Source organism: Pelodiscus sinensis, chromosome 3 (genome assembly GCF_052426305.1).
Source record: "Pelodiscus sinensis isolate ZL-2025 chromosome 3, ASM5242630v1, whole genome shotgun sequence".
Classification (NCBI taxonomy): Eukaryota; Metazoa; Chordata; order Testudines; family Trionychidae; genus Pelodiscus; species Pelodiscus sinensis.
This window is the reverse complement of record NC_143054.1, coordinates 9143128-9165627: the sequence shown is the minus strand read 5'-3', so window position 1 is coordinate 9165627 and position 22500 is coordinate 9143128. Positions and strand designations below refer to the sequence as shown.

The 22500-nt window shown below is 48.0% G+C and overlaps 1 long non-coding RNA gene across 1 annotated transcript; it reads left to right on the top strand.

The window, feature by feature from the left end:
- Window positions 1-15865: 15865 nt before the first annotated feature.
- LOC112546501 (uncharacterized) lies at window positions 15866-19836 on the top strand. The gene is made up of 2 exons (XR_003090197.3): window positions 15866-16050; window positions 19607-19836. It is a non-coding gene; the product is annotated as an uncharacterized LOC112546501 (long non-coding RNA).
- The last annotated feature ends 2664 nt before the right edge of the window (window positions 19837-22500 follow it).

The following is a 22500-nucleotide window of genomic DNA, read 5'->3' as shown; positions in this document are numbered from 1 at the left end:
TGTAGTGGCCTAATTGCCTTTGAAAGACTGAGGGACTCGACCTCAGCGGATGTAAACTGTAATAGCTCCATTGACTTCAACTGGCCACTTAACCTGCTACCCACATGCCCCTCTGGCTCCTACATCACTTGGGAATTTTTGAAAGTCCCTGCCGGGAGTCAGGAAAGCCCCCGAATACTGTTAATACCGTTCTGCAGTTTCAGGTAGCCATGGGTATTTTCCAATGCTACAGTTGAGTGTTTTGCATTTCTATCTTTGGCCTATGGGGAATGAAGGGGCTTTCCATGGCCAAAGAGCATCTTTTCATTTTCATTTTGTCTTTGTCTGGTGTCCAGCCAATAAGAGTCCATTCTGCAACCAAGATAAATGCAGTCTTTGAGGCCCAATTGCTAAGACGCGTGTGCTGCCATTGCCACATATAGGAGACAGCGAACGGGAACCCACATCTTCCTTAGCACCTTGGCCTAACTTGTTTGCAGCAGACTTCCGGAAAGGTAAAGTACCCACAATCTTAGAGCAGAAACGGCCACTTTCCAGGAGGGATCCCAAATCCCCAGAGGAGTGAGAGCTGGAACTGCTCTTAGGGACTGGCGAAAGAAATGAGTCTTAGCTGCTTTGGCATGAGAGAGCTGTTCTGCAGTTGCTGAGCAAGCTTACTCGAGAACATCCTGCTGATGGGGGGAGCATCTGTGGGACGATGCATGGTTTGGACTTGCTCTTTTGCTTTTTTGTAAATTCATGGGGCTTTATTCTGCCACTGCCAAATGAGTAACTCTGTGGCAGAACCCCTGGGGAGCTGGCAGACACAGGGTGAGGTACGATCACTTCTAACCTTTAATGGTCTCACTAGTTGAGTGATAGAAATGTAGCTGTGTTAGTCTGGTGTAGCTGAAGCAAAATGCAGGACTATGTAGTACTTTAAAGGCTAACAAGATGGTTTATTAGATGATGAGCTTTCGTGGGCCAGACCCACTTCCTCAGATCAAATAATGGAAGAAAATTGTCACAACCATATATACCAAAGGATACAATTTAAAAAATGAACACATATGAAAAGGACAAATCACATTTCAGAACAGAAGGGGGATGGGGGGGGGAAGGTACATGTCTGTGAGCTAATGATATTAGAGCTGATAATTGGGGAAGCTATCTTTGTAATGGGTAAGATAACTAGATCCTTTGTTGAGACTCAGGTGTAAAGTGTCGAATTTTAGCATGAATAACAGTTCAGAGGATTCTCTTTCAAGTGCAGTGTTAAAAGGCTTTTGAAGCAAGATGCAGGTAATTAAGTCGTTGAGACAATGTCCTTTCTGGTTGAAATGGCAAGAAACTGTTTTTTCTTTGTGATCCTGTCTAATATCTGTTTTGTGGGCATCGATCCTTTGGCGAAGTGTCTGAGACGTTTGTCCAATGTACATAGCAGACGGACACTTGAGTTTCCCTGCATGACAATAGCTTATAGCCGTGGTTAGTGAATTTTAAATCCTCAGCGCCTTGCAAATGGCCTGTTCTCAGTGCTTCAGAGAGTCGAAAGGAGCACTTCTGGGTAGAGAGAGGTTTTCTGTAGGCCTGAGGTCACACCATGTAGACCTGTTCCTGGAGTGCTTTGCTCCAGCAGTGGAGGTGGGCCTGAAATGGTGTGTAACAGCATTTGTGGAGCATTCCGCCTGTTGTTTTGATTTGCATGGAAGAGTCACAAGTGTTCCCATAGCCTGTCCTTGCACGATATTAACAATATTAACAGGTCTGGGATTTTGAGTACAGAGCCCGCAGGCTGCTTAATACCATGGAAAATACACTAGGAAATTCCTGTCCGAGATTAGAAATGGATAGACTGAGACACTCTACAGGAAATAAACCAAACCAAGGCAAAAAGCATTGAAAGGGAAACTAAATGATCGTCCAAAACACATTTTGTGATTCTGCTGTTGCTGAATGAGTAATACTATGGCAGCATTCCCCGTATGAAGAGCGGATAGACTCAGGGTGAGGCATTGTAATTTCTAACCTGTAACGTTTTTTCGGTGGTTTTCCTGTTCCGTTCTGAGTTGGGAAGGAGGGTCACTTTCCTTTCAACAAAACAGACAGACACAAAAGGTGAAGATGAGGTAGGCTTGTAAAAGGTGGTGAAATAAATCTTTTGTTGTTGTTCTCAGGTCCATGCCAGTTGGTCAGTCACCGACTGGATGCTTTGAGCTGGCAAGTCAGCCACAAGAGCTGTTGTTTTGGGTCCCTGGCTCACTTACCATCCAGTTGGGTTTGTCAGGTCTCTTTCCTTCATTGCTCCTTCTCAGGCCAAGCAGAGCTGAGTGGGCCATCTCGTCTCGCGGTGTTGGTGCCATGCATTGCAGTTGATTTCAGTTCCAGATAAGATGAGCCGAAAACAGTGGTGGGTGGAAAGGGACTCCCCAGGGAGGAGGAAACAGAGCAGGAACTCAGATGTATCAAGCTGGGGTCCTTCTGGTGCCATGGTGGTAGCATCCTCACTGGTGTTTGACCAAAAAAAATCCTTCCTCTGCCTCTTTTCTTTCCTGAAGATTTTTTTAGAGGCCTCCCAGAGGGGCTGAGAAATAGAATAAACTTCCCTCGTCATTGTTTTGTCCCCTCCACAAGGTTTAATTTCTGCTGCCACACTCCTCGGCTGCGTCTAGACTGGCAAGTTTTTCCGCAAAAGCAGCTGGTTTTGCAGAAAAACTTGCCAGCTGTCTACACTGGCCGCTTGAATTTCATGTAAGGTTGTCGCTGTTCTTCCGCAAATACTATGCTGCTCCCACTTGGGCAAAAGCCCTTTTCCGGAAACGCTTTTGCGCAAGAGGGCCAGTGTAGACAGCTAAAAACTGTTTTGCGCAAAAAAGCCCTGATGGCAAAAATGGCAATTGGGGCTTTCTTGCGCAAAACCGCATCTAGATTGGCACAGACGCTTTTCCACAAAAAGTGCATTTGCAGAAAAGCGTCCGTGCCAATCTAGATGCTCTTTTCCGCAAATGCTTTTCACGGAAAAACTTTTCCGTGAAAAGCATTTGCAGAAAATCATGCCAGTCCAGACGTAGCCCTCTCGTTTGCCAGATGTGGCGCTGGGTGGTTCTATTCGCTCTCTCTGGTTTCATTCATTCAGCCCCTCTGGCTCTCCTTTCGGCACCTTTCTTTACACGATTGTGTATCATGGGCCATTGTGACAGTGTATGAATTGCTAGGACCACTTCGTCCTACACACACATCCCTGCATGGAGGCTGGTACAGCGCCCCCTTGTGGAGACCCTGACCAGACACAGGAAGGAGCATGCAGGGGTGAAAGAGGGAATAGCTGGAGAACCTTGTGTTGTGTCAGTTCCGGAGCAGCCCAGCATGAGAGAAGCACAAAGGTGGTATATGGCCACACTTTGCTGCTCTCCGTCTCACCTTGGACTGTGCACAACATAGCAGCGGGCCCACGGAGCCTCCAACTCCTTCGTTTAAGAAACTTCAGTCCTGATCTGCTTCTCCGCTTTCCTCACCAGACAGCTGAGTTCCCAGCCCATCTCCAGCCATGAGGATCCTTTACCTTCTGCTTCTTGTTCTCTTCCTCAGTCTCCAGGCAGCTCAAGGTAAGACACACACAGGGGTCAGGTGGAGAAAACTGATACCCACTTAGCATCTTCAAACCTTAACTAGTTAATCCCCCAAACCTCTCTCTAGGGTCTCGGTTCCATTCCCAGCTGTGCTTCGGATCTTCTGTGAGACCTTTGGAAACGCATTTACCCTCCCTCAGCCTCAGTTTCCCCATCTATAAAAATGATCATAATCAACCTTCCCCATCCTTGAGGGCTACAGACAAGATGCTATCTCTTATGCATCTCTCTCTTTCATGGGAAAATGGGGTCATGGGCTTGCTCAAAGCACCTCGGTAGATCTGAAACCTCACTCTCACGGTCACCATGATGCCTCCCAATGTCCCTGTTCTGGTGCTGTCCCTAAGTAAAGTTGGCCACTCAAACACACGTGCTTCGCTCGATACCAGGAGATCACTAGACCCTAGCCTGCACTAGGACTTTTATTTTGAAACAACTGCCCCAAAGTTGAATTTATAAGCAGAGCATCCAAGCCTGTTGTTTCGAAATAATGGGCTGCTAAATTCAAAATCTATACTCCTGTTTTTCATCAGGAATAACACTCATTCTGAAAAAAATATTTTGAAATAACAGTCGTGTGAATGCTCCAGTTCCACTATTTCAGAATAATGATTCCCCAAAGTAATTCAAACTCATTGTTCCCCAGCGCTTCCTGGGGCACTAAGTTGAAGTAGCACATCCACATTAACAGTGTCTTCCTCAGACTAATTTCAAGGTTCCCCCATAGTGAGGACACACTAGTTCAGTTTTGTTAAATCAGGAGTTATAGTTTCCTAGTGTAGACATGGCCTTCAGGGCCGGCCCTACCATGAGGCAAACTGAGGCAGCCACCTCAGGTGCCAGACTGTGAGGGAAGGGGGAGTGCCACTAGAACCCAGAGTGTAGAAAATTGTCTGCTGCTGGTGCACATGTATTCTCTCTGCTCTAGATGCACAGAGACGGTGGAGTGCTGTGCTGGAGAAAGGAGGGTACAAGAGACTTTTCAAAGTTTTGGCCCAAGCGAGGAGGTATGGGGGCATCTTTGAGCTCCCCGCCTCAGGTGCCGAAATGTTGTGGGCTGGCCCTGATGGCCTAAGTGGCACTGTTGAATTCTTGTGCTTCAAACTGTACCGTCCACATCTTCCAACCCCGGGAAGTCAATATCCTAGGGCTGTGTCCAGACTCAGGGTTTTTTTCGGGAAAAGTAGCCTTTTTACGAAAAAACTTCCCCTACGTCCAGACTCAAGCCGCGTTCTTTCGAAATTAAATTGAAAGAACGCGGCTTTTCTTTCGATGGCGGTAAACCTCATTTCACAAGGAAGAACGCCTTCTTTCGAAAGTTCCTCTTTCGAAAGAAGGCGTTCTTCAATGTAAATAGGGCTTCTTCGAAAGAGAGCATCCAGACTCACTGGATGCTTTCTTTCAAAAAAGCAAGCCGCTTTTTCGAAAGTTCAACGTGCAGTCTAGACGCTTTCTTTCGAAAGAGGCTCTTTCGAAAGTATCTTTCGAAAGAGCCTCTTTCGAAAGAGGCTTGCAGTCTAGACATAGCCCTAGTGTGCACTCTTTGGAGTTGGTATTGAACGTGATCATTAATATTTTCTTTAGACAGAGTACATGCTTTTCTTGCAACCATATTTTGCCCTGGTGGGAAAGAGCTCACTGCAGCGTATATGTGCCGATCTCTCACCTAGATGTCTCACTCTTCAGCACCCGAGAGCCGGCAGTGTCTTCTTTCTTGGAACCACTGTGCTCTGATCCCAGGATCACCAATGACTTTTAGTTTGATTTTACAGGAAGCTTTTTATTTAGAGGCACTCGGAAATGTAAAAGCAACTGGTCTCGTACGGGTGGCCGGTGCCGACTGTGGGGCTGCAGATTTGGTGAGGAACGGACTGGAACATGCCTGGCAGGGGTCATGATCTATTGCCACCCGAAGCACTAACCCATCCCCCACATGCTGAGTTGTGCAGCTGCAGAACGGAGACGAGTGACAGCAAGAGGCATGTAGACCGTAAGCTCCAGGGACCTCTGGGTGCTGCACCGAGCCCTCCCTGGGCACTCAGACAATAAATAAAACAATCAATCCGTGTCCGTTGGTGCCTCGATGCTGTGCTGATGGACTCTCTAAGCAGGCCACAGAACACAGATGAAAGCAAGAGCCTGATTCTCCACCGGCCTGCATTGCGTGGAGTGCCAGAGCTCTGTGCCGAGTGGGGGTGGAAGGACGCCCCACGAGAATGGTAGCTGATTGCAGAAGGCGCAAGGCCATGGACAATCAGTCCCAAGCCATTAAATCATCTTTCTTTGGTAAAAATGAATGCATGTGTGACCTACATGCAGGATGAGCCAGGCTGGGCCCCTCGTCAAAGGAGGCAGCTCCTGAAGGGGCGGGGTCTCTGGCAGAAGGGATAAGAGTGGGACCAGCCAGCCCTCGGCACCACCCAAATCGCACCCCACCGCCCTCCCCCCAGCCCTCATAGCCACCGGGAATGAGCGGGGCGGGGCTCTGGGAGTGATTTAAAGGGCCCAGGGCTTTAGTCGCCACCGCCACCACCGCTGCTACAGTAGCAGGAGGCGGCTGGGGGCCCTCAGCCCTTTAGAATCGCCAGTTTCCCCCTTTTACCCCCCCCATTCCCCCCCATCATCGGTCCTACCTATGTCATGCCTACAGACCCCAGGCACTTGGGATCAGACTGAGATCCCTGGAGCTTAATGCATGAGCCTCTACTGCCTGAGCTGAAAGATGCTAAAAGACGCTTTCCTTAGCCCAGGCTGTAGCAGCCTCATCAAGCTCTAGCTCATTTAGTTGACACTAGAGGGGAACCGAGCCACCCCACAAAGGCCTGGGGTTACAGCCTGACTAACCTCACCGGACTTCAGTGGGACTTATGAATGGGCCTGTTTATACACTTCTACTTCCCGCCCTCTCTCCACCTTTAAGAAGCGGCTCGAAACCCCCCTTGCCTCAGAAACATTCACACCCGGAGTGTGTCCACACGGCGGCCGGAGGCCTGACTGCAGCATGAGTGGACAGATCCGAGCTAGCAGCAATCTAGCTGGCATCTCCAGATTGCAATGTAGACTTGCCGTTAAATGGCCGCTCCCCACCTTGCTCAATGGTTTCTCAGGATATGTCTACACTGCAGAATTTTTCTGGAAAAACTACACTTACATCCACACTGCCATTGCGTTCTTTCGACAGAAAGTCGAAAGAAGGAGGGGTTTTGCCAACAGCGGTAAGCCTCTTTCTACGAGGAAGAAGCCTTTTTCCAAAAAAGCTTTTTCGGAAAAAGGCGTGTGTGGACGCGGAAGAGAGTGTTTTTTCGAAAGAAGAGGCCTCCAGGAAAAAACACAGGTGCTCTGGTGGCCCCTCCACCCACAGTAATCACAACTGAAATGTGAGATAGCATCCAATCAATATGGACGCTATCTTTCGAGAAAGCAGATCGCTTTTTCGTTGAGCTTTTGCTGTGTGGATGCTCTCTTTCAAAAAAAGGTTTTCTGGAAGATCTCTTCCAGAAAAGCTTCTTCCTAAAGAAGCCTGCAGTCTAGATGTAGACTCAGAGGCCGTGTCCAGACTCAGGGGTTTTTTCAGGAAAAGTAGCCTTTTCCCGAAAAAACTTCCCCTGCGTCCAGACTCAAGCCGCGTTCTTTTGAAATTATTTCAAAAGAACGCGGCTTTTCTTTCGATGGCGGTAAACCTCGTTTAACGAGGAAGAACGCCTTCTTTCGAAAGTACCTCTTTCGAAAGAAGGCGTTCTTCAAGGTAAATAGGGCTTCTTCAAAAGAGAGCATCCAGACTCGCTGGGTGCTCTCTTTCGAAAAAGCGGATTGCTCTTTCGAAAGATCCGCCTGCAGTCTAGACGCGATCTTTCGAAAGAGGCTCTTTCGAAAGATGCTTTCGAAAGAGCCTCTTTCGAAAGAAGCCTGCAGTCTAGACATAGCCAGAGACTTTAAGGTCAGAAGGAGCCATGTTTGCTTCAGTCCCTGCCTTTTTAGGTGTTCAACTCTTCACTGCAGGTGTAACTCACATGCCTACTGGATGTGGTTCACTGTCACATGCCATGGCCCTTAGACCACTTACAGAGCATGAGAGAATGTGTTTGTTCTACACCCTGCTCTCAAAAGTCAGCTGCTGCATCGAGGCTCATACACTAAGCTCTAGGGATGTGTCTAGACTACAGGGTTTTGTTGACAAAAGTGGACTTTTGTTGACAAAACTATTCCTGCGTCTACACTGCCGCTGAGTTCTGGTGACATAACGTCGACAGAACGCAGCAGTTTTGTCGACGGCTGTAAACCTCATTCTATGAGGAATAACATCTTTTGTCAACAGAGTTCTGTCGACAGAAGGCATTATTACATCTACACTGCCCTTTGCGTCTATATTGTCATGTCGACAAAGCGGCTTGCTTTGTCGACAGAACTGGCTGCAGTCTAGATGCTCTTTGTCGACAGAAGCTTTGTCAACAATATCTGTCGACAAAACTTCTGTTGACAAAAGCCTATAGTCTATACATACCCTAGAAGTCCCAGGTTCAGTTCTACCTGTTGGCATTACAGAGGGGCATTGTATCTGTGCGTTTCTGGGCTTGTCTACATGAACTAAGTGCACAATGTCTCCACATGTACCCTGTTGTTACTCACTCAGCGTTCCCTGCAAATGAATCTAGTCCCATTACAAAGCAGGTTGATTAAAGCGCCGTAGGGAGCTTTCAGTGCACAGCAGCAGGGTCCACACAGACACAAAGAGCTGGTAATGGCAAGTTGGATTTACACACGAACTTGCCACCACCCAAGTGTTTCAACAAGCCCCCTGTTCTTCCACTCTACAGAACCACTTGAATATCTTACGGAGCTGTATAAGGCTCTGGGCCTGTGAGCTTCTGTCTGCAAATCCCAGTTGTATTTAGCAATGGCCACCATCCCTTAGCAGCCTCTTGAGGCCCAGCATGGCCCTGAAGGCTCACCTCTGAGGCTTCTACTTGGGCTCAGTAATAAACTAGTCTCGTCCAGAGTCCTCACACAATAGCTCCCTTCTCCTGAGGTCTCATGTGTTTAGTTTGCACAGCTTCCCCCAGAAGAGCTCCCTCTTTGGTTCTTCCCAGCCTTACTGCTTTGGAAGGGAAGGGGGAGATTTTACTCCTGGCCTTCCTGGCCCCTAGACGCTCCCCTCAGGCTCAGGAATCATCCGAGCCCTCCTACTGAGACTGGGGTACTATGTCTGCCCACTCCCTCCTTGGCACAGAGGGCCTACAGCTCCTTTGGTGGGCTGTGTTCATTACTTCAGGCCCGCGGTGCTGTTTGCTTCAGCAGGGGCCCCTCTCCAGTGTGTCCCCAGCCTCCGAGGGTTCAGCAGGCAGCCTTCTCCTGCAGGTATCTCGCTCCAGTCGAAGGGATGGGGCAGCATAGACACAGCCCTTGTTCCTAGCTTTGACGGAGCAGTGGAGAAGGGAGCCTTACCTCACCCTCGCTACAAGACTCCTGGATCCGGGCCCAGCAAGAAATAGCAGCACTGGTTTCCCCTCAAACAGACTATTCCCTCAGAGTTGGCTTCCTCTCTTTGCCCATATCTGCCTTTGTCATTTCCCTAGACCACTGGGTCCCAAACCAGAGGCCTTATCACAGGAGTGAAGTAACCCTGAGGCCCGAAAACCCTAAAGGGGACTGCCTCCCCACCTACCCTCCTCAAAAACATACCTTAAAGAACCCAAGATGCTCCGGGCATCTCTCCTTCTCAGGAAACTGGGCACAAGCAAAGAAATCAGGGGCTGAGTATGTATGTTGGCAGTGATGCCGTATGAGTGGAATATTTTGGCCACAAAACAAAGGCAGCAGCGTTAATCCCTCCCTGTTTCTTTTTTTAAAGGCAACTGAGGCACAAAAGAGTCGCCCAGGAAGTCAGTATCCAAACCCAGACTGAAAGTCGGGAGGGGCTGGCTCTCAGTCCCCATGGAGGGTGTGGAAAATCCCAGACCCATCGAGACAGAACAAGACCCATCTACAAGTGTCTAAACCATGGGTTCTCAAACTGGGGGGTGTGAAGAAATTCCAGGGGGGGTGCGAGGTGAGTCAGCCCCCTCCCCTCCGGTCAATCTGCCCCCCAAGAAAGAACCCGGTCCGTCTATCCGCTCAGGCATCCGCTCAACAAGTTTTGCTTCTGTATTTTTGGGGAGGGGAATGAGGGTTTCTCAAAAATCAAAAAGGGGGCGTGATGCCGAAAAGTTTGGGAACCACTGACTCAACACCATCCCCAGACGGTGAGATCAGCAGCCAGAAAACAGATGAAATGGGGAATTCCCAACCACAACCACCCCAGGCGATCACGACAGGACCTCAGGTCTGGACAGTATCACATGACAAAACAATCAGGACACATGTTTCCATGAGAGGTGGACCCATCACCTGTTTAAGGCCAGAGGGAAATTCAATGGTGAGACTCCAGAGACCCCAGAAACGTGGGGGCCCCCTGCTTGGGTCGGGATGCCGAGAAAAAGACTTTGGTTACCTCCTGGCACTGGGCTAAATCTGCTATCTCTGATACCAGTGTAAACCCAGGCAGTCAGCGGGTGTGCACCAGTATCCTCAGGCCCCAGCCTACTCCTGTATCCCCCCTGGGAAATCAGTGTTTGTTGGGGAGATGGTGTGAGGAAATTATCCCCTCAGGCTGAAGAACCCCAGGGAAGCCAACCTATGGGAAGGGGGAGGCAGCTTGTGTCCAATAACCCTGTGATCTCTGAGGCCTTAAGGCCCTCTCTTTTCACTGGGGTAGGACTGGAGGTTCAGCGCTTCGGTTCCTCTGCCCCCTGCTCTTCCTCCCGCTCCTCAAGGCTCTCGGCTTGGAGCCAAGCCTTGGTAGCCCTGTTGTGCATGCCCCCATCCTCCCTCCTTTCTCTCTCTGCAGCTTCAGCAGCAGGGCTGACAGGCTTGCCGGCCCCCGGGCAAGGTGTGGGGGATTGGGTGGCACCGAACTCCTGGAAGGGCCCTGGCTTCAGGTGGAAAGGGCAGGGCTAGGAGCAGTCCTCAGCACCACCCAGGGTGTACCACGCCCCCTCCGCCCTCCAGCCAGCAAACAGAGTTGCCCACGGGACTCCAGTGATGATTTTAAGGGCCAGGCCTCTGGCTGTGGCCACTGCCTCAGTAGGGTGGCAGCCGCCGGGGGTCCCAGGTCCTTTTGAATTGCCAGGCCTTGAGGCAGGTGCCCCTTTTCCCCCTGTTTGAGGCCCTTATCTTAACGGCACCATCCAGGCTTTCTCCCTACCTCTGGAGAAGGGGCCACACTGATCCCTTTCGGGCAGGAGCTGGCCTATGTTTTCAACCGGCAATACAGCTGCTCTGAGTCGGCTGTTCGGGCTTCCCGCTGAGACCAGGAGAGGGTTGAAGCCCCACAGTGGAGCAGGGGAGAAAGGCCTCAAGGAGAGTGGGATGAAATTTTTCACATAAAACACTTTTTCGGTGAAAAGTGAAGATTTGGTAACATTGAAACATTCTGCAAATTCATGTCGATTTTGTGAAATAGTTCATTTTGGGGTGGTGGGAATTAATTTTTTTTTTTTAAATCATGACAACCAGCTTCCGCATTTTCTAAATTTCAGTATGCCAGCTAGGGCGATTGTCAGCTAGGGCTGGTCTACACTTCAAAGGCGGAAGCGCCACATGGAGCCCGGGGTCACCTGGGGATCCAGCTGACCCTGGGCTCTGTGTGTCGCTGCCGCTTTGAGGAGCATCAGGCTCCCTACAGCATTTCAAAGTGGCAGTGCTGCACTGAGCGCTGGGTCAGCTGGATCCCCAGGTGACCCTGGGCTCCACGCGCCTGCTGCTTCTTTGAAACGCCACGTGCAGCCTGGGGACACCACAGTTGTCCCTGGGCTGCACGCAGCATTTCAAAGCGGCAGTGCAGTGCTGCCACTTAGAAGCACCCTTCTCTATTCCCCCCATGTGCTGCCTCTTTCTGATTAGAGGCAGCAAGGGGGGGGAAGTGAGTAGTTGACTAGTTCTTCCCATCGCTTATACATTTGCCCGTACCTGCTTTTTGCTGTTGTTCTTTTCCTCTTGCAGACTTCTCTGGATAACAAAGAAACCTGTGAAGAGAGGCTCTTATATGGCACTTTTCATTAGTGAACATCAAAGCACTTTACAAAGGAGATTGTCTGCATTACTCCCATTATAGATGGAAAAACTGAGGCATATTGCAGTGCCCCAACAAGCCACTGGTAGAACTAGACTCAGAACCCAGAGTTTCTGAATCTCACTTCCCTGCACTTTCCACTAGGCTACACTGCATTTGGCTTCATAAGCCGCTCTTTTGGAGTGTAGCACTGTGTTCCATTCATCAAATCACTTTCTTATGTTCTTTAATGGTTTGTTGCACCACTAAAGCATCTTCCAAGCTGTGATATAAACCAGAGCCCAAGTGAAAAGTGCTTGGGACCAATTAGTTGACACATCAGCTTGCTCCTCTAGGAGAGATTTTAAAAAATGCTCTCTTTAAATTGTTTGATGATGGAATATTGCATTTTCAGTAAATAAAATATGTTGATAATAGCTTTCTACTTTGCATGGCACATTTCAGTTTTTCACTGAGAACCTGAAAATATAGAAAAGCAGAAAAAATGTCTGCCAATAAAAAAGGAAAGAAAATGGAGGGCAAACAGGATATATTTATTTGGGGGGATTTTTCCACGTATAATTTCAATGAAATTACATATTTTGATTTTTGTTTAAAATGTCCATTGAGGAAAATTCCATTGGATTGTACACCCCACATGCTGGAAGAGTGGCCAAGGGAGAAACAAATGAATGCAGCAGAGGACACAGAGGCCAAAATTCTCAGAGAATTTAATGCTGTGAAGATCAGGACTTTAACAGGGTTCAAAAAAGAACTAATAAATGCATAGGTCCATCAATGGCTGCTAGCCAGGATGGGTAGGAATGATGTTCCTAGCCTCTATTTGTCAGGGGCTGGAAATGGGTGACAGAAAAGGGACCATGTGAGAATTCCCTGATCTCTTCACTCCCTCTGGGGTATCTTGAACTGGCCACTGTCGGCAGACAGGATACTGGGCTAGATAGATATTTGGTCTAACCCAGTATGGCTGTTCTTATGTTCTTATGAGAATTACCCCTACATTCATATTTAGTCACCTATTGGGGGAGGGTATTCTTGAAAAACTTAAGTAACTTAGGAACACGAGTCAATTTTTGTAAAAATGCTTTCAAGCAAGGTATTCAACTTTATGGTTACAAGTGAATTTTTTTTTTTAATTTCACCTCTACAGCGGCAGAAAGGGATAGCGAAGTCCAGCAAATGCCAGTCCTTCCCGTTCCTGTGCTTACTCATAGCCCCTGCCGTCCACATGGCCACTGTCAGAGGGGAAGATCTGAATATGGTGGAGAATGCTTATAAGATTCTCTTCTTTGCTTTATCTCTGCCATGGCAGCCTTGTTTATAACAAGGAGCCCTAGAGCAAACACAGCAGTCTCAATTCAACCTTGAAAGCCGTATGGAGAGGTACTCTCGCCTACCTGGACATACACATGGTACTCTCAGTGACCATCCGGGTTAAGTGGTGGTTACAACTATCTACTGGGATTTTGGGGTAGAGATTGTATCAAATATGCAGAGTAAGAATCCTGCCCAACAATATTTCACAGCCCCCAGAGTCCTATACATGCCGACATTCTGTCTCCATCTTGCACGGTTTCTCCATCTCACTCCATCTGGTGCCTCTCTTCTGCAGTGAGGCCACAGCCCCATCTGACCTTCAGCCGTGAAGATCCCGTACCTTCTTTTTGCTGTTGCCCTTTTCCTCTTCCAGCCTGCTCCAGGTAAGACAGAAACCTGTGAAGAGCAGCATTTCTAACGGGTACTAACATCAGCTGTTCCACTTGGGGATCTATAGGACGTGGGGCTCAAACCTGTCTTGGCTCAGTGTCTAGCCCATGCCTGCTTTGTGAAGGGTTATTTAGTTATTGTCTGCCCAGTTCTGTGAAAATGCAAAGGGCTCCAGGCTTCAGTCCTATTTACGTACTCTAGCAAAAAAAATAATGCCTATGTATTATGTGACACATGTCACTATAATAAACCTCTATTGTTGTATCTGAGGTTCTCCCTCTAGTTTTGGGGCAGCTCATTTAATTATCAACAGTGGAAAAGTAAATTTAAGTGCAGTGCGTCCCCAAGTAGATACACATCACACAATCCGCCTCTCATTCCCATTTTATTTATTGGTATTGGTAAATATTTATCCAGCTGTAGCACACTGAGACCACGATGGAGCCTGATCTGCAGATTACGTATTAACTATGTTGATATAAGAAAGGCAAGCTAGCCCCATGGGTGACAACGATCAGGGTCAGGCCCCCCTTGGACAAACAGAAAGCTGAAATGAAGTTCTGCCCTGAGGAGTGGACGACCTAAGAAATAAATTGGAGTCATTCCTTTCAAATCAATGGAGTCTTGCTGATTTAAAACTGGTATTAAGGGAGAGATGAATCAGCACCACATATTAGTTTCATGCATTAAACTTACCCTTATTTCTGGGGGTGGGGGGCGAATATTGTTCTATGATTTCCATTCCAGTTCATTAGGATTCTGAGGCTCAAAATATTGTAACTGAAGGAAGCCCCAGAAATGCCCACTTCTTTCAGGTATAAACTTAAGCCTCCGCTATTTTTCGATAGACAATACATTCTCACACCTTCTAGAAATTAAGTTCTGGTGTTGCCCACTCAGCAGTGATAATACCTGAAATTTATTCTGAAAACTAACCCCTCTAGACTAAAGGGATACCATGAAACAGCCTTCAATGGGGACAGAGGTGATTAAGGACAGAAAAATTCTCTCCTGCAGGAAATTCTCACATTTCAAAATCTGTTTTCATCCAAATTCAGGGGAAAAGTCAATTTTTTTATATTTTCACAGAAAGAAACTTCTGAAAAATATATTTATGATGAATAGAATAGAATAGAATAGAATAGAATAGAATAGAATAGAAACAAAATGAGACGGTCAAAATGAAAATGCTCCTTCAATTTCAAACTCTGCAGAAGTGTTTCTATTACAATCGACATATGAAACATTTTGATGAAACAGCATTTTCTAGTGGAAAGGGGTTCCCCTGAAACACATGTCCAGTCTCTCTGATTGGCAGACATAAATGAAAGTGTAAGCTTAAATGGATAGTTTTAACTTGAGGTTGTGCTGGGTGGTAGGACACACCCTCATTTCCAAAGACAACTTGTTAGCCAAGAAGCAACCAGATGACTAAGAGCTGCCAATGCAAGTTAGCTGTGAAAAAAGCTAATGCAGTCCTAAAATGCATCAGGTGAGGTATTTCCAGTAGAGAGACTAGGGAGAGGCACTGGTGAGAGGTGCACACACACACACACACACACACACACACACACAGTTGTTAAGTTTTTTCAGTACCTTATTTTTTACTGGTAGCCCATTTTTGGCACAATTTGCATGCATGATTGATCCCAGTCACATAAGACGATACATTTGCAACCTGGGATCTGCAAATCTGTGAGCCTGATGCATCTCAAGCCTTGCACCCCAGCTAGTCACCTGGGTTGCCTGCATCTTAATCCAGCCCCGCTCCCACCCCACCTCAATGCTGGGTCTAGTGGCACAGGCTGCGGTTTGGAAACAAGGTCAGCTCTTGAATCTGAGGAACAAGCTCTGCTCGTGGGGAGTAAATAGTGAAAAGAAAGGAGTTTCCTGGCTCATTCGCAGCCTGTGACCCAGATCACAAAGGCACAATGTGCACATGAGGCTTGGTTACACAACATACTCCCCTAGCATTCACCCAGTTGTCCCTCTACTTGGCTTTTGCCAGCAGAGAGCATGCTTGAATAGATTATGCAAATGAAGCATGACAAAATGTTAATCAGTGCTTCATTTGCATACTCTGCTGGCAAAAGCTGGCAGTGAAGAAGACATAGCCCTGGTGGCATGTGGAACCGGTGGCCTAGGTTGACATGCAACCAGAACTGCTTTCAATTCCACCCCTGGACACATTCCACACAAAGTGTCACCTCCCTTCCCCATTCTAAATCTACTCTGCTTTTCTCAACTGTCTCATTGTCAGAGCCCCTGGGGTGCCCACAGCATGCCCGGTGCAGCTGCACTGCCTGGATAGAGAAGGACCGTCACCTCCAGTTCATACGTGTGACACTCTGGGTGATTGTTCAGGGCAAGTGATGTGTGCAGCTGGTTGCAGGGATTTCTGGCAGCTGTCAGCACCAGGTGCACCGGGGGCCCCATGGGTCAACACTTCCCAGGCCACAGAGCTCTATAAATACCGGGGCTCTCTGTTTCCTTGTGGCAAACAGCCTCCCGCCCGCTTGGCTTGCACCTCTTCTCCACAGTAACACTGAGATCCCAGCCGACCTCCCGCCATGAGAAGCCTCTGCCTGCTCCTTGTTCTTCTCCTCCTCCTCTTCCACGCTGCTCCAGGTGAGAGGTAAAGTAACCAGCAGGGATTATTTTTACAATGGAGGTTTTATGTTGTGGTGGCAGTGAAACGCCCCCAACTGGGAATCAGGGCCCCATCGTGCAAGGCACCATGCATGCATCATAAGAGGGCCGCAGCACGAGGGAGCAGTGAGAGGATAACACAGGACAGCTGTGTCACTGAAGCTCTGCTGGCTTGAGAGCTAGCCTGCAAGTTCAGACTGTGTGATCTCTGACCAGAACTTGGGCGCGTGTTTTCCAGGCAGATTTAGGCACCCAGATAAGTCACCTAATTTTTGATGGGTGCCACGGCTCCAAAATGCTAGGCACATCTGGAGGATTGCACCCAATTCTGGCCCCCACTCACTGTTACAGAAGGGATGTGAATACATTGGAGAGAGTGTTGATGAGGGGGCTGGAGCACGTGACTTATAAGGAGAGGCTGAGGGATTTGGGTTTGTTTAGTCTGCAGAAGCGAAGAGTGAGGGAGGATTTGAGAGCAGCCTTCAACTTCCTGAAGGGAGGTTCCAAAGAGGATGGAGAGAGGCTGTTCTCAGTGGTGACAGATGGCAGAACAAGGAGCAAAATGCTATTTCCCTAGGAGGGCGGTGAAGCACTAGAATGGGTTCCCTAGGGAGGTGGTGGAATCTCCATCCCGAGAAGTTTTTAAGTCCCGGCTTGACAAAGCCCTGGCTGGGTTGATTGAGTTGGGGTTGGTCCTGCTTTGGGCAGGGGGTTGGACTCGATTCCTGAGGCCTCTTCCAACCCTACAATTCTACAAAAATGCCTATTTAAAACATCCAGGTTTGAACAGTTCAACCGTTGCCTCTGGACTACACTCTCCCTCTCTATACTCTCTCTCCCTCACTGCTCACCTGGCTGCTCTGTGCTGGGAAGATGCAAACCGCTGTACAATTCTAAGCGCTGTTCTGTCATACAGCCAAAGGAGCGCAACTGTGCTCAGGGGCCGTCCTGCAGCGACAGAGCCAGACACACACAGCCCAAGGAGCACAAGCTGTGTTCAGGGGCCGTCCTGCAGTGAGAAAGCCAGACACACACAGCCCAAAGAGCACAGACCCTGTGGTGAGGAGCAGACCTGCAGTGACCAGAAAGCCAAAGGGGTCAGAGAAGCAACACAAGGAGCTGGAGTCTGGCAATGCAACACAGACTGCAGCTGGGTGTAGTGAGCAGCTGGGACCAGCAAAGTGAGGGGAGAGGCTCTGGGCAGGAAGACACCACCAGCCAAGAGGCCCTGCAGGCCAGACTTGGAGAGGGATTGTAACTCCAGCTGGGAGAGGGGTCCTGCTACCTAGAGCCTGAAGGTGTGTAGTCACTGCCAGAGCAAGCGTGTCCAACCTGCAGCCCCCCCTGCAGCACAGCCAGGGCCTGAGAAAGAGCCCTGGGACCTATAAGCAACAGACTGTGAACTGTCCTTACACTCTGCACACTGCTGTTTGTGATGTTCCCGTGCTACAGAGCAGGACTGCATGTTCTCATTTAAACTTTCTTGTTTTTCCTTATTCTTTTCTTTTTAATCAGTTGCTGTTTAATAAATTGTATTTGCTTTGAACTGTATGAAATGATCACTGGGTCAAGAAAGCATCCAGTGTGAAGAGAGCACCCCGGAGTGGGGACACCCTAACCCCTGCCCCAAATGACTTCAAGGTTGGAGATTAAGCCCCAGAAAACCTAGGCCCAGCCTTGTTGGGACTTCTAGGACTGTGCTACTCCAGGAGAGTGGAAGGGGAGCCCTGACGTTCAGGGAGGCCTTTAGGTAAAAGAAGTGGGACTGGGGACTAAGATCATTTCACTGGTTGATTTCTCCGTGGTGGTATAGAAGCCAGGAAAGCTCCCCACAATAGCGGGACCACTCCCCCGCTTACATTTAGGCGATGTCTGGACTACGTTTTATTTTCAAAAGAGGATATGCAAATTCTGTGGGAATTTGCATATCTTCTTCTGATCTCACTTTTGAAGGAGGAGCTTTTGAAAGTGAAAGTAGTCTGGACAATGTTTTTTGGGGGGAAAAAACCCCTTTTTTGAAAAAACGCTCGTCCTTAAAAAATGAGGTTTACATGGAACGAGGAGTAACGGTAGTTCGGAATAGGAAGCCTAATCCGACTACCTAGTCCGTGCCGTGTTTAGCCGCAGACATTTAAAAATGACGGCACCCGGCAATATGTAAATGAAGCCCGGGAAATTCAAATCCCGGGCTTCATTTGCAACTCCGGTTGCCTACATTACCACCCGAGTTCGAACTAGGGTGGTAGTGTAGACATACCCTCTAAGAGTTAAGTAGTGATAGGAATAAGTAGCTAAACAACATTGTTTGCTTCTATCTTTTCTTTATTCTTTATTATTTTTACAATAAATGTGGCTTTTTGCCTTATCCCCCTCATAAGATCCTGCTTGCTTTTATTGGTATAACAAAACCACCATGGTCCTTGGTAAATTGTTCCAGTGGTTAATCATTACATCCATTAACAAATTATGCTTTATTTCTTTGGGTCTCCTATCATTTCTCTTGTTACCAAGCGAATGCATGAGAAACCCAGATCCCTCAGAAGATCATGCAAGCTGATTTTCAAACCAACCTCTGATTCCCCTGCCTTTAATAAGTGTAACCCTGACCCCGCTTACATAAGCATGTGATTATTTGTGTTATAGAAGCTCCTGGGAACGCTAATCATAGACCAGGAACAATGTTCCCTCTAATCTTTTCCATCCATGTGTGGATTACATTTTTATGTGCACCGAGGTATGGGTGAATGTGCACTACCAATGGAAACAAAATACCAGATTGTGTGCACCCTGCTAATCATCTGGGCTGCATGTGAATCTTTCCTGAGCACAAGTGCACATCTTACAGGGAACACTGAGCAGGAACCCACTCACCTGAGCACTGTATAGACACAGAAAACAAAGGCAGCCCTGTCCCAAAGAGCTTACAATCAGAGGGTACTTCTATACTTCTGGGAAATCAACACTGGGGCAATTGATCTTTCAGCATTTGATTTAGCGAGTCTCGTATAGACCCACTAAATCGAACACTAAGGGTGCCCTCATCTGTGCCAGTACTCCTTACCGGTGCGAGGAGTAAGGGGAGTTAACAGGAGCATTTCTGCCATCGACCTCCCACTGTGAGGACAGTGCCAAAGCTCAATTTAAGGTAGGTCAAGTACAGCTACATTATTTAGGAAGCTGGAATTGCATACCTTAAGCCGACCTCTGGCTGTAGTGTAGACATGTCCTAAACATAAGACAAGAGATGAATACAGGCAAACAAGCTCTCTGTAGGTCTCATGGCAAAGGAGAGTTTTAAACAGGGCTTTATGCACTAAAGTTAGGTGCCTACATTCATTTTTAAGAGCTTAGAAGAAGTGCTGAGTGCCCAGAAGTCGTCAGTGGCAGGGATAGATACCCACTGAGAGACAGGCCAGTTTTCTTTCAGGACTTAGGAGCATTCCCTTAGTCGCCCTGCGTGTAAATTTGGACCACAGCTCATAGTTTCAGTGCAGCTCTGGTGACCTGCAAATCACTCCTTTTTCTCTTTGTGCAGGGTCGGGCCGTGTGCCAGCGCTTCCCTGTCTCCTCAAGGGCGGGATCTGTTTACCGGATATAGGCTTCTGTTCCTCTGGTCTAGCACTGCTACGTGGAACTTGCCCTCCTCTTTTAATATGCTGCTATTCATAGAGACCATGCTGACCTGAAGAAATGTGCAGTGGGGAAACTCCTGGCATGGAAAGAGAATACAACCTCTCCTTTCAATAAAGGCAGTTGTTTAAATCATATTGTTTAAATGACAAGAAGCGTGTGTGTCTGTGTCAGGTTGTCACTTTAAAAATAACAAGTAGTCCTGTGGCACTTTACAGACAAACCAAAATATAAAGTCATGAGCTTTTGTGGGTAAAACCCAGGAACTGGAGTGGAAATAACAGAAACCAATATTTACACATATATAACAACAGAAGAAGTACCCGTCAAATGTATCACCTCATAGTATCATAGATCACTGAACATGGAAGGGACCTTTAGAGGGCAGTGAGTCCAGTCCCCTGCCCCCACAGCAGGACCAAGCACCATCTAGATCAGTGGTTCCCAAACTTTTCGGCATCATGTCCCCTTTTTGATTTTTTGAGAAACCCTCACGCCCCCTCCCTGCCCCCAGCAACAAAACTTGTTGAGCAAAAAAAAGAAAAAAGAATAGGAACTGACCTAACAGAAATAGTAAGGGGATTGCCGGGGGATGGGGGGGATGGGTTGCCTTCCACCCCCCTCCCTGGAATTCCTTCATGCCCCCCCAGGGGAGCACACCCCCCAGTTTGGGAACCCATGATCTAGGTCATCCCTGACAAATGTCTATCTAACCTGCTCTTAAATATCTCCAGTGATGGAGATTCCACAACCTCCCTGGGCAATTTATTCCAGTGTTTAACCACCCCGACAGGAAGTTTTTCCTAATGTCCAACCTAAACCTCCCTTGCTGCAGTTTAAGCCCATTGCTTCTTGTCCTGTCTTCAGAGGCCAAGGAGAACAATTTTTATCCCTCCTCCTTGTAACACTCTTTTAGATTCTTGAAAACTGCTCTCACGTCCCCTCTCAGGCTTCTCATTTCCAAACTAAACAAGCCCAGTTCTTTCAGTCTTCCCTCATAGCTCATGTTTTCTAGACCTTTAATCATTTTTGTTGCTCTTCTCTGGACCTTCTCCAGTAACTCCACATCTTTCCTAAAATGTACACAATACTCCAATTGAGACCTAATCTGCATAGAATACAGCAGCATGACAAATTCTCTTGTCTTGCTCACAACACTCTGTTCACGCAGACAGAATCACGTTAATGTGGCTGTGTTAATGAGGTTAATTAAGCAAGCTGGATGTGTCCTATACTTAGCTTTTGATGTGGAAATGCAGATGTTAAAGGCAGGAGAAATTGGCTTTGTAATGTGCCCACCTGTTAACGACTTTGTTCAAACCCAGTCTGAAGGTGTCAAATCTGTAGATGAATTCCAGTTCTGCAGACTCTCTCTGTCATTGGAGTGTGTTGTGTTTGTGTATGTGTGTTTAAAGGTTGTGTTAAATCACATTGTTGAAATGATGTGAATCTTGCTTTGGGTGGGTAAGGAAGTTTGTGTTTTTTATTCATTATTCTCAGTTCCGATCAATTTCTAAGGTGACTGGGAACATTCAGGCAAAGGAGAGTGGGTTTAGTTCCAAGACCCATCTGTGACGGACCGGGCCGTGTCTGGGCACAGCTGAGGGCGTCCGCTCAGGGTGAATTGCTCAAATCCGAGGCTCCTTACAGCCCCCAGATTGGTGACCTCTCCAAACAGGCCACAAACCAGTCCCACAGAGCACTTCAGCAGCCTGCCTGAAGCCTCCTGAGCAAAACCCCTCCGACACCCCAGCACTATCCGTGCCCCAGATGGCCCCGGACCTATACACAGGTGGGGGGTCCTAACACCCAATCCCACCTACCCCGAACAAGTTCTGTCCGGTTCCAAGAAACCAGCCACAGATCCCTGGTCAATTTACCCTCTGGACCTTACCCACAAATCACGCTGGGCCAATCCTTTAGAATCTAAAACTAAAGGTTTATTATCACAAGAAAGAAAAGCACGAGAGTAAGGTTGTTAAAGAATAGTACATTACATGCACCGAATCTCCCAGTCCTCGATGCAGGCTCTATCAGAGATGTTACAGCTGCTGGTTTAAAAGTTCTTATTGCACATCCTAAGATCAGGATGGGTTCACAGGTCTTCCGGGCTCTTCAGTCCCTGCAATGCTGCCTCTGGGATGAAGTGCTGAGCTGAGAACAAAATGGCATCAACCACATGGCCTCTTTATACCTCCTTCCTGGCCTCTTCTAGTATGTAGCAGGTCACCTGGTCAGAGGCCAATCTCTATGTTCCCTGCTGGCTGCTCTCAGGTAACAACCCCCATTCTTTGGGTGTGTCCTTGGCCCATTGAGAGCCATTGTTCCACAGGGCCTCGGTAATTAGCATGTCCACAGGCTCGGCCCTGCCCAATGCTTAACCACATGCAGGGAAATCTTCAGTGTCCATACAAGTACATGCTAATAATTGCACACACAGACATTATACAAACACATGAACAGCATACATACGATTATCAGATAATAAGCTTCTATTCAATACCTCACATGGCCCCCTTCTATACCATTTTTGGGGCCAACACCCCCACCTATGGGTGCATCAGTGATCCAGCTGTTCCCCTCAAGATCCAGCAACGTGACACCATCTTCTTAGCATGAGGACGGTAACAGATCAGGCTTGCTAAGCCGGGTCAGCACTCTCCTCCTGTCTCAGTACTGGGCCGGGCCAGGCCGGGCCCGGGCACCGCTGAGGGTGTCCGCTCAGGTCGAATTGTTCACACTCAGGGCTCCTTACAGCCCCTGACTGGAGGTCCTTCCCAAATAGGCCACAAACCAGTC